This window comes from Pinus tabuliformis, chromosome 6 (genome assembly GCF_031772625.1).
Source record: "Pinus tabuliformis cultivar Carrire ecotype Pingquan chromosome 6, CPIR1, whole genome shotgun sequence".
NCBI classification, from domain to species: domain Eukaryota; kingdom Viridiplantae; phylum Streptophyta; class Pinopsida; order Pinales; family Pinaceae; genus Pinus; species Pinus tabuliformis.
The window spans coordinates 328,737,277-328,749,585 of NC_142292.1; positions in this window are offsets into that span (position 1 = coordinate 328,737,277).

The following is a 12,309-nucleotide window of genomic DNA, read 5'->3' on the forward strand; positions in this document are numbered from 1 at the left end:
GGAATTCTAACTGCTTATGAAATGAGAAAGGGAGGTCCATAAGACAGAAGGGAAGCTGCTTTCAAGGCATCAGGCAAAGAAGATTACTATGAAGCAAGACATGTTCCAGAAGAAGAGGAAGAAGAATCAAATTTTGTCAGAAATCTTCAAAGGGGCTCTGGAAGGTTCAGAGGTAAGCTACCTTTCAAATGCTTTGCTTGTGGAAGAGTAGGTCATTATGCTGCAAAATGTCCCTATAAGGATAAAGGTAAGGAACCTGCTAGATGGAACAAGAAACAAAGTACAAATAAGAAAAGCTACTACACCCATGAAGACAGTGATGGTTTATCAAACAGTGATGAAGATGAACAAGGTAATAAATATAAGTTGTTAATGGCATTTGAAGATGATGATTATGAGGATGCTGTAGATGTGAATAACCTCTATGATGAAATTACTAGACTCAAGAGATGTATAGAAGAAAAGAATGTGATCATTGATACTCTACAATTTCAGATTGATGAAAAGGAAAAACATCTTGAAAAACTAGAAGGTGAAATTGTTGGTCTCAGAAAAGAAATTGAGAAAACAAAAGCTATTAATCTTAAGTTTGTCAAAGGATCTGAAACTTTGGATGAGATTATCAATGTGCAGCGGTCTCCTCTAAACAAGACAGGTTTGGGTTATAATGGAGAAACCTCTCAAGCATCCACCTCAAAAAGTTATCTTGATGCGGCAAGAAGAAATGAGCAGAAGAACAATGAAGATAATCAGGTGAAGCAGGGACGAAATACAAACAGAAACTATCAAGGGCAATCCATCTTAAGGGTGAACAAAAGCTACAACCAGCCACAGGTAAAATCTTCTCAGTTTGGTTCAAGAATAGATGAAAATAGAAATTACAATCAGTTGGCAGGTAGATTCAATAACCGCAGAAGCTTCTTCAATGGACAATGATTTTCTTGCCATAATTTTGGTCACAAAGCAGCTCAATGTGTTGCATATAAAACAATCATGACTAGGGAAGCTCAAAAACAAAGAAGCATGACAGGGATTACAAAAAGGACCTATAACAACTTTTCGGCTCTTGAAAATGAAGTTGAATGTTCCATTTGCAATAATTTTGGTCATGAAGACTCTGAATGCAGGAGCAGGTTTCAGGAGAGAAAGGAACAAGAGCGGAAAAAGGAACAAGCCTCAAGCACCAAAACATGGAGAATAAAGGAACCTCAAACAGAAAGATGTGGGATAGCATTCTATGCAGAGGGACAGGAAAATCTATGGTATATTGACAGTGGATGTTCGAAGCATATGACAGGTGATAAAGAAAAACTTGAGTCTTATTCTACTTTAGAAAAGGGAAAGAAAGTCTCTTTTGGAAATGATACTCCTGCAACTATAAAAGGAAAAGGTATTGCTCCTTTAAAAGAAAATGTCAAGGCTGGAAATGTTTTGTATGTTGATGGATTGAAGCATAATCTACTAAGTGTCAGCCAGATGTGTGATCAAAGAACCGAGGTTATATTCAGATCAAATGGATGTCTTGTTCGTGATCTTGATACAGGTAAAACAGTACTCAAAGGCAAAAGAACTCCAAATAATTTGTACATATTTGAAGAAGGACAACAACAATGCTATCTGAGCAAGGATGAAGAGCACTGGTTATGGCATCGAAGGTTGGGACATCTAAGCTTCTCACAAATAAGGAAAGCATGCAAATATCAGGCAGTTCGCGATCTTCCAGATATCAAAATTCCTGACAACACCATATGCAGATCATGTCAGTTTGGAAAACAAACCAGAACTAACTTTCCAGAGAAAGAAGGATCAGCTAGCATGCCTCTTGAGCTAGTACATACAGATACATGTGGTCCATTCAGGAAAAGAACACCTAGAGGAGAGGAATACTTGATATTATTTATTGACGATTTCTCCAGGTTTGTCTGGTTGGGACTTATGAAGCACAAAGATGAAGCATTCGAAAAATTCAAATCCTTCAAAGCCTTGGTTGAAAATGAATCAGGTCACAAAATTAAGTGCCTCAGATCCGGCAGAGGTGGGGAATTTACTTCAAATGAATTTTTCGATTTCTGTGATGAACATGGGATAAGGAGAGAATTCTCTACAGCTAGAACTCCTCAGCAAAATGGAGTTGTTGAAAGAATGAACAGAACAATCCAACAAATGGCTCGTGCTATGCTTGATGAATCAGGAACTCCCGCAACTTTCTGGGGTGAAGCTGCACATGCTGTGGTCGCTATTCTCAACAAAACAAATGTTCGGGTGAACAGCACTCAAACTCCTCATGAGCTTTGGAGTGGCAGGACTCCTTCGGTAAAGCACTTCAAAATCTTTGGGAGCAAATGCTATATCAAGAATACTGATGAGCAGCTTGGCAAACTTGAACCTAGAGCAGATGAAGGCATTCTTCTTGGTTACTCTCCACATAGCAAAGCATACAAGTGCTACAATAAAAGACTTGGCAGAATTGTTGACAGCATTGATGTGGTGGTTGATGAGAAGGGATACATTCCTAGGCAAGTACATCGGGAAGATATCGAAGAAGATGAAGGCTACCCTCAAAGACAGAATGATGAAGAAGAAGAACCTCAAGAAGAACCTCAAGAAGAACCTCAAGAAGAACCAGAGGAGCAAACAAGAATAGAAGAAAAGACTCCATCCAGATATGTTCAGAAAAACCATCCAGAATCTCAGATTATGGGACAGAAAGAAGCAGGTGTACAAACTAGAAGAACAATTGCAGAAGCCTCAAGCTATTTGGCATTACTCTCCTCGACTAAACCACAAAATGTGAAGGAAGCATGCAAAGATGAATGTTGGGTGAAAGCAATGGATGAAGAACTTGAGCAGATCGAAAAGAACAACACTTGGGAGCTGGTTCCTAGACCAAAAGATAAGAATGTTATCGGGACAAAATGGGTCTTCAAAAACAAATTGAATGAAAATGGAGAAGTAATTAGAAACAAAGCCAGACTTGTTTGTAAAGGGTACGCACAGCAAGAAGGAATAGACTTTGAAGAAACTTTTGCTCCTGTTGCAAGACTTGAGGCCATCCGAATGTTCCTTGCTCTCTCAAGTTTTCAAAACTTCAAAGTATTTCAAATGGACGTGAAATCAGCCTTTCTGAATGGAGACTTGGAAGAAGAAGTGTACATTGAACAGCCAGATGGGTTCATTCTTGGAAATGATCCAAATCTTGTATGCAGATTGAAAAAGGCTCTCTATGGTCTCAAACAAGCTCCAAGGGCTTGGTACTACCGGTTGGACAAATATCTTCATCAACAAGGTTTTTCAAAAGGTTCAGCAGATAGCAATCTATATATAAAAGTTGAAAATGACAAATTGCTAATACTTGTTGTGTATGTAGATGACATTATTTTTGGCAGCAATGAAGAAGCTATGAGTCAAAGCTTTGCCTCGGTCATGCAGAAAGAATTTGAAATGTCCTTGCTAGGAGAACTGACATATTTCCTTGGTTTGCAAATCCAACAAAAAGAAGGAGGAATCTTTTTGTCTCAAACCAAGTATCTCAAACAGATTTTGAAGAAATATGGCATGGAAGATGCAAAACCAGTATGTACACCCATGGTCACAGGATGTAGTCTAAGTGCAAATGATGAATCTATAGCAGTACATCAACCAACCTACAGATCTATGATTGGAAGTTTACTATATTTGACAGGTACCCGACTGGACATCATGCATGCAGTTGGAATAGTTGGAAGATTTCAGGCAAATCCGAAGGAGACTCATCTTCAGGCAGTGAAGAGAATTTTCAAATATCTTCAAGGGACTCAAAATTATGGCTTATGGTATCCTAGAGATACAGATCTTACTCTTCATGCTTATACAAATGCAGATTGGGCCGGAAGCGTGGATGACAGGAAAAGCACAAGTGGTGGTGCATTCTTTATGGGTTCCAGACTGGTATCTTGGTTCAGCAAGAAACAGAGTTCGATTGCCTTGTCTACAGCTGAAGCGGAATATGTTGCTGCTGCATCTTGTTGCACCCAACTTCTTTGGATGATGCAGACTTTGCAGGATTTTCAAATCACTTGTACACCACCTATCCCCATCTTATGTGATAACACAAGTGCAATCAGCATCTCAAAGAATCCGGTTATGCATTCAAAAACCAAGCACATACCAATCAAGTATCATTTTCTCCGGGAACAAGTGCTTGAACAGAAGGTCAAGTTGGAGTATGTTCCTTCTAAGGAACAAGTTGCTGATATTCTCACCAAACCATTGCCCAGGGACACTTTTGAATACCTCAGGCAAAAGCTGGGGGTTGTTGATGCATCATCTTGTTGAATCTTTTCTGATTGATGGTATAGGTTCAGGGGGAGCATATAATGCATTGTTGGCATTATGGAGGATGGTCAGAAGGAGGTCTTGGAAATAGCTGCAATATGTCTTTATCTCTTTCATGGTGGATTATGGTTCTTTGTTGCAGATCTGGTTCATATTCAGGGGGAGCATGTCCTTAGGGGGAGCATACCCCTTTGCCCTTGATGTCAAAGGGGGAGAATGAAGCTGAAGGTTGTGAGGTTGCCATCAAGTCCAAAGGGGGAGATTGTTGGCATTATGGCTAAAGTGTTGTCCTTGATGGCAACCCATTCAGGTGACAGGTCACTGTACTTCAAGTCAGCAGTAGAAGTTGATGATCAGCTACCAAATATTGAAGGAAATAAGGAGGACGCAGGTATACCTTACAGAAAGTGTGTACCCGCAGGTACACCATGCAGAAGCCGCGTCCAGGGACGCAGTCCAGCCGTTCAGAAGGTGCGTCCACCCAGTGCACATTTTTTAAGGCAGAGAAAAGCACGTGGGCTTTCTTGTGATTTACTCCTGGTATCTAGCCGATGGTATTGTGTTTTTAAGGTGTCGGCTCGTGGTATTGTTCCTTGATTTGAGGAGGAGCTTGCCTATATAAAGCAAAGGAGATCATTTGGTTTGTGCATGTCTTTGGTTGAATATCTTATTGGCTGAGATCTAGTCTAAATCTAAAGAAGGCAAATCTACTGAAGGACTAATATCTCTTTGGCGCATGATCAGATCTGTAGATCTGTGTGTTTGGGTTTCTCTTAAAGTCTTGAAATCATTCATACCCGAAGGCACGCAGGTACAGTGAAGGGAAAGTGCGCCGGGACGCAGCGCAGCAGAGAGAGACCTGCGTGGGGACGCAGGGCAGACGTGGCTCAGGTGCATCCGGGACGCAGTTCAGTAACGGGAGATCTGCGTGGGGACGCAGGACAGACCAGGTTCAGGTGCGTCCCTGAGGTAAAAAGACGCGGCGCGATAGTATCTCTGGGTGCGTCTTTTGAGCAACTGGACGCGGCGCGATAGTGTTTTTGGGTGCGTCCCTGCAGCAAAAGGACGCAGAGCAGTTGAAGGAACAGTGCGTGGGCACGCAGTGCAGCAGAAGGATCTCTGCGGGTGGTCGTAGGAAGCAGAAGGTGAACTGCGTCTATACGTAGGCCACAGAAGGGAAAACTGCGTCTCTGTTCTGTTGATTGTATTTCTCTGTTGATAAGGTGTTCTGGGTTAATTCTGTTATTGCTGATCTGATAACTGTAGTAGACAGTAACTGTTATGTACTTGATGATCATTTGATGCTTTATGAAAAGAAGTAGAGAGTTGTAGCTCTCTGCAGGTTGCAGCCTGCGTACTGGTAAATGACTGCACCAGTACAAAATCATTGTAAAAGGAGTTTCTAATTTGAAAGAAGATAGAGACATATTGCAGCAGGTGGTTTTCACCCACATTGGGTTTCCACCTTACATCTTGTGTTCTTTGGTGTGACTATCTGTTTTCTTTGTTCATGCTCATTATTTTATGGTACTGATATGCAAGAATAATTCAAAGATCAAATAAAGAAGATTTGTTAAATTGCTAGATAATACTGATTCACCCCCCCTCTCAGTATTATTTCCAACACTTTTATGGCCTGGAGAAGTGGAATTTTCACACACAACTGCTTAAGTTCTCCCAGAAGTTTAGTCTCCTCTGGGCTTGGTTGCGTGGTTACTGTTAGTTTCTCAGGAAAGGGTGGAATGGCTTTGGGTTCACTTTCCTGTTTCTCTTCCTTGTCCTTTGGGGGAGGAGGTTGGCGATCTGGAAGGACCTTCCCAGATCGCAGGTTAATCTCCTTGATTTCCACAGCATAGGTAGGGCATGTTGTCTCCCCAGTGTAAACCTGCTGGGCCTGTCTGTTGTTGGGGTTCGGGTTCGGTTGAGCAGGCATCTGGGGTTGTCTTGGAGGAGCAGGAGGAAATGGTTGTGGTTGAGCCGGTGGTGGAGGAAAAATGGCGGGAGAAGAGTTGTATTGGGGCCTCCACCCTGGTTGAGGTGCATTCCACTGAGGTTGTGGCTGGACATGTGAGTGAAACAAATGAGCAGTGGGTTGAGTATGGTATTGAGATGGATAAGACCACGGAGGAGGTGCGGACCAGGAAGGATGAGCAGGGGGGCCCCAAGAAGGTATGTGAGTAGATTGGTTGGGGCTATAATAAGCTTGGGATGTCCCTTGCATCCCCTGCTAGTAAGGCCTAGGCCCATGCGACCTCCTTTGGTTGAGGAAGTAGAGAGGTTCAGTGGTTGCCTCAGTCCCTTGGTACATGGCTTTAAATCTGGGTAAGGTTGGGCATTGGTTTGTGGGGTGGTCTTCCTCACAAATGAAACATACCTCTACTGAGTGCAATGGACACTCATTCTTAGGGTGCTTCCTCGTACATCTGGGACAGAAAATGGCCAAAGCCCTCTCAGCTTCCTCTTTCTTTTGTTGGATTCGGAAAGTATCAAGTTGCATGGCAATGGTCTATCTCACCTCACTTTTTAGGTCTTCCATCTGATTAGCAAACTCATGCTTGGAGAAGGCAGCACTAGCTGAAAGTGGATTCCCCCTACCTCTTTTCCGGGCTGCCCTAGAATGGTTTCTAAACACAGTCTTTATGTCCTCATAAGGTAGTTGGTAGATGTCCCCTCCAGCTAGCAAATGGAGGGTATCTAGAAGGTCTTCAGGGACTCCTCAGAGCAGAACCAACTTCAGAGATTCAGGGTCAAATGTGCACCTGGCCCGTTTATAGCTAATTTGGAACCTTTCCTCGTAGTCTTCTAAAGACTCATCATTTCCCATGGTCATCCGAAAGATTTCTCCCTTTGTTTCCTTGGACCTATAGTAGTCCCGGTATTTGTTGTTAAAGGCTTGCTGCATCTGAGCCCAAGTGGTGATACTGTTTCCAAGTAACCCCATGAACCAGCGGAGTGCTGCATCCTTGAGGGTAGAAGGAAAGAGTTTCAAATTTTGCTCGTCCTCAGCATAGTCATAAGTTCGACAAAGGATAGCAAACTCAAACAGGAAGGTATCAGGGTCTTCAGTAGTCAATCCATGGAAGTGAGGTAAGGCTGAGGGACTTATGTTTTTCATTTTCATGTCCCCGTTGGTCTCTCGGATGGGAAAGGTACCTTCTATTCTCTCATCATCTTCTCTACTATTTCTGTTTTCATCCATGGTCTCAAAGGGATGTTTTCTTGCTCTTCTTCTGTTATAGGATCTTCGTATATCTCAGGAGGTTCACCTATAGGCTTTTCTGGGTCACTGCCACCAAAGAATAGAGAAGGGTGACTTAGTGATGTGGTGGGGGTGTTGGGTAGGAATTTTCCGGTATTATCTCTGTTCCTACGAGGCATGAAAAGATTTTTGGTTGCTTTTGTTTTTTTCTGCTTGTACCTGCAAAACTAAAACAGATGGAACTGCAACTAAATAAAATCTATCTTGCGGAAATGAAAATGCGGAATAGAAATGAAAGTAGGAAAGGACTAGTCTATTTTGCTGAAATGAAACTGCGGAATTGAAATGCTAATCTACACTTGCAGAATTGAAATTCTAATCTACGCTTGCATATTTGAAATTCTAATATATGAAAGCAAGAAATGTCTAATCTACTTTTGCAGAAATGAAATTCCAGAATGGAAATGAAATAAACTACATAGTAGAAGGTTGGAGTAGAAAAATAGAAGAAAAACAACAATCACAAATACTCTGACGCTTCCCCGACAACAGCGCCAAAAGGATGGTGGGCCCCACTATTGCAGCAATAATGCTGCAACTCTTGGAACTCCCTTCTTTAATTTTATCAACTTGGTAGTTTGTAACAAACTTAGAAGCGATGGTGCTGTATGCACAAGTACTAGCTCTTGCCGCGGCTGTCACTTGATCAGCTGGAACAAGTCCGCTAGGAGCTTAAGCCAACTTCTATGAACTCTTAGAAGAAGTTTTCTAACTGATGGATAAAAGCTAACTAAAAGGAGGCTAATCTACTTGCAGAAAGAAACTAAAAGCGGAAAGGAAATGCAAACCCTAGCAAACCCTAGTTTTACCGACTAACCCTACTGGTGCAAGAAAAATGATGAAAGCTACAGAAAGGAATGCCATTGACTCTTAGAAAGGTAAAATGCATGTGACTAAGCTACTTTTGAAGTGACATCTGAAAAGAAACATCTTTTTGTATTTTTGAGTAAGTTGGCAGAATTATTGTGCATGTGCTTTAACTGGTTTTTGACTGTGTAGAAGTTGATTGGCGAGAGGAAATGCTTGTAGGAGGTTGGAAAGGTTAGAAGAGGGCCTAAGGGGTCCCTAGCACCCTTCTAGAGAGTTTCATAGAGTTTGGCTTTCAAGAAACCGCTTCCGTGAGCTTCTACAAGAAGTCTGCAGGGGTTCTACAAGATGTTTTGTATTTTCTACAAGATGTTCAGAAATGGGATTTTGGAGAGTGGATGGAGAGGGAAAGGTGTAGAAGGGAGTGTGTGGGTAGGATAAGGGTGTGAGGAGGTCCAGGACTTGGTGGATGGAGCTAAGGAGTGATGAGGATGGCTGGATTTGTTCAAGGAGGAGTGGAGCAATGTTGCACAGAAATATGGAAACTAGGTCAAAGTGAGGGAACGTAGCAAATGTGAGGCAAGAATCAGAGGTAGGGGATGGAGTATGGGTAGATGGAGAGGTATTATAGGTGCTCTGCTAGTTATTTCTCAAACTGAACAAACAATGACTTGGAAAACCAATGACCTAGCTACTTTACTCTAATCTGGCCTAAGTAACAGCAAGGGAAATGAACAGAAGTCTATTGCAATGAAATCACGTGAAATAGCTATGCAAACTGAGCAATCATGAATCTGAATGCTTAACCACAAATGGTATCAACTTATGCAAATGAGAATCTAACACTAATGATTGCACGGTGAGGCAAAGACAGTGTTTTTGTTGGCAACAAGGTCACCTTCGTCCCAGCTCACAATCCCACTGAGGGAGAGGTGAGATCAGAGGTGCTTGATGGCCTTTTTTGGGAGATCTTCCCTGTTATTGACCTATCAACTCAATCTGAACATAAAAAGCCTTTCTAATCATCAACAATGACCTAGGTAACCAGCAAGATTTTAATCTACTTAACATAAATTATTTTGCAAAGACATAAAAGACAAATAACAATACACAAAGGAAGCCTTGGCACTTGGGTTGGGCCCAACCCCAAGAGCTATAGGCTCCTAAGAGAAACTCAGAACTGATGCCAAATAAAGCTGCTCTTCATTACTCAAAAATAATCATGTCACAAGAAAGTTATACAGCAGCAGCTACGAAAATGAGCTGAGAAAAATGACAGCACTATAGTGCAAAACCCAACAGTTCAAAAAGTAACCTACGAAGGCTGAAGCCTTCCTATTTATGCACTACGAGGGTCCCAGTAGCCCTCCTTAACTCAAGGGGCTCGGTTGTTCAAACTGCCAGTAAACAATCACTTTTCACAAAGCTGCTCGGTTGCCTTTAGGATTCATTTTGGTGGCCTGCTGAGCTTCGAGTTGAGGGTGGAGATTTCGAGGAAGGGCCATTTAATGCAAGAGACACCCTTCCTATGAATCCTCACCCTTGTTCCTTCATGATTGGCTGTCATCTAGCTCATAATTGCTTGGTATTGTTCCAAAATTTGTCCAAAAAACATGAAATAACCACGTATTAGCCTTTTTGGTAAAGTGACCACCCTCATTCGTTCAAATAACATAAACAAACTCAAAAAACATGCATAAACTATGAAAAAAGGTGGATTGATGAAGAACAGTAGGCAAAATGAGCCCAATAAGTTACCCATTTTTGGGGCTCATCACATACATACAACCGTGACTTCCACTAGCCCTGATATCAGAACATTACAGTCACTGCCACCTGCTCCTCCAAAGAGATTTAATATCTCTGCAATGTGGAGAAGCCAAGGCTCATTACAATACACTCCAATATTTCTCTAAGTTACACCTATAGGAAGCTTGGCTCCCAAGATCTTGTACAATGAGTTATGAGCTTCTATAAATAACAAAGGGTGGGGTGACCCTTGACATTTCCCTTTGTGACTCTTCACCTACCCTCATGACTCTTCAACTACTACATGACTGTTACATTCTACTATTGACACTTGGTCTTTCACTTTTACAACATGTTTACATTACAATCTCCACATGTACCCATGTGAGACAAAAATAGGCTTGAGTAAGCCATGCAAGACATCACTAAGACTGAGACAGTTGTGGGAAGACTAACTCTTCAATATCCTTGAGATGATCGACGGTGGTGAATTGATGCCAAGCTATTGAAAATAACAACAATAAATGATAAAAATAGAAATTCTATAAATAACATTGCTATAAATAGCATTTTAGGTACAAGTGTTGGATATAGCAACAAGGAATGATAAAATAGAAATGCTAAAAATAGCATTGCTATAAATAGCATTTTGGGATACATTCCAATTTTAGTTAGTCCCTAAACTAAAATTGTGAATTAAAATTCGAATTTGATCTTAGCATCTGTTTGTAAATTAATTAATTAATTCATCTTGAGTTAATTAGTTGTAGAAAATCAAACATGAAGCCTATGTGAAGACATGCAACAGTTTCCCCTTTGATTGAGGAAGTTATCCCTTGATTAAAGGATATCAGGATGAGTTGTATTTGGAGTTGTAATTAGTTAGCTCAGTTAACTGAGTTAAGTCCAGTTAGATTAGTTCCAATAGTTTGTGGAACTGATTGTGAGTTCAGTTAGTTAATGCATGCATGCATGTAACTGCTGCACTTCAAATAACTGTATAGAAATTCCCACCTGTAGATCACCCGATAATGCAATATACTAAAGCAAAATACTTGATCTACTTCTACAACCAATTTAGCAGAAGCTTAATCGAATATGAGCATGATCAATAGAACACATATAACTATTAAGAAGAAATCAATCACACATAACACAAAATATATAACCCGGGGAATGCCTAAGCCTAAAACCCCAAATCTGTATTATCATACAAGTGGAAATATAGCCAGTATTACAAAAAGAATCAGCTCAAAAGCTATCCTGCTCTCTCTATAATACCTCTGCTGCTCATAGATAGTCAAAGGCCTCTATCTAACCTCTGGTCTGCCCTCCAAGCCTCCTATTTCTTTGCGCAATTTTGATTGGGGTCCAGTGCAACCACTTGTGTGAATTGGCCTCTTCACACACTCACTAACCTATGATCCAACTACGCAGTCCTGAAGGAGATAAATCCTCATCATGGATGAGCTTCCTTTATAGGAAAATATTCATCCAACTGATAGTACACTATCCCTTCTTTGATCTCAACTGGGTCTCTGTCTGAACTGACATGCATGAGTTATTCAGGAGAGAATCTTCAGTTATCTGAAGTACAACTGTTATATGCTAGAATGCATTAACTAACTGAACTTACTTAATTTAAACAAACTGTTTAAATAAAATATAACTGGACTTGACTCTGTTAACTGAGCCAACTAATTACTACTCAAATTAGGACTCATCCTTATCCTTTAACTGATGGATAAATTCATCAATTAATGGATAAACCGTTGCATGTTCTCACATAGACTTCAAGTTTGATTTTCCTTAACTAATTAACTCAAGATGAATTAATTAATTAATTTACAAACTACTGTTAATATCAAATTCAAATTTTACTTCCTATTTTTAGTCCAGGGACTGACTAAAATTGGAATCCATCCTGAACTGCTAAAAATATAATGCTATTTTTAACACTTCCATTTTTCATTCCCTGTTGCCCAATCAACATTGGTACCCAAACTGCTATTTATAGTAGTGCTATTTTTAGCATTTCTTGTTGCCATTTTCAACACTCCCTCTCAACAAGAAAGGGTTCCTCTTGAACCTGATCCTATACCTTCGAAATGTTCTACATGCAACACTTCTACCAAGTGTGGTTGCTCCAGCAACTCTCAGAACAAAAAAAACTCCCCACT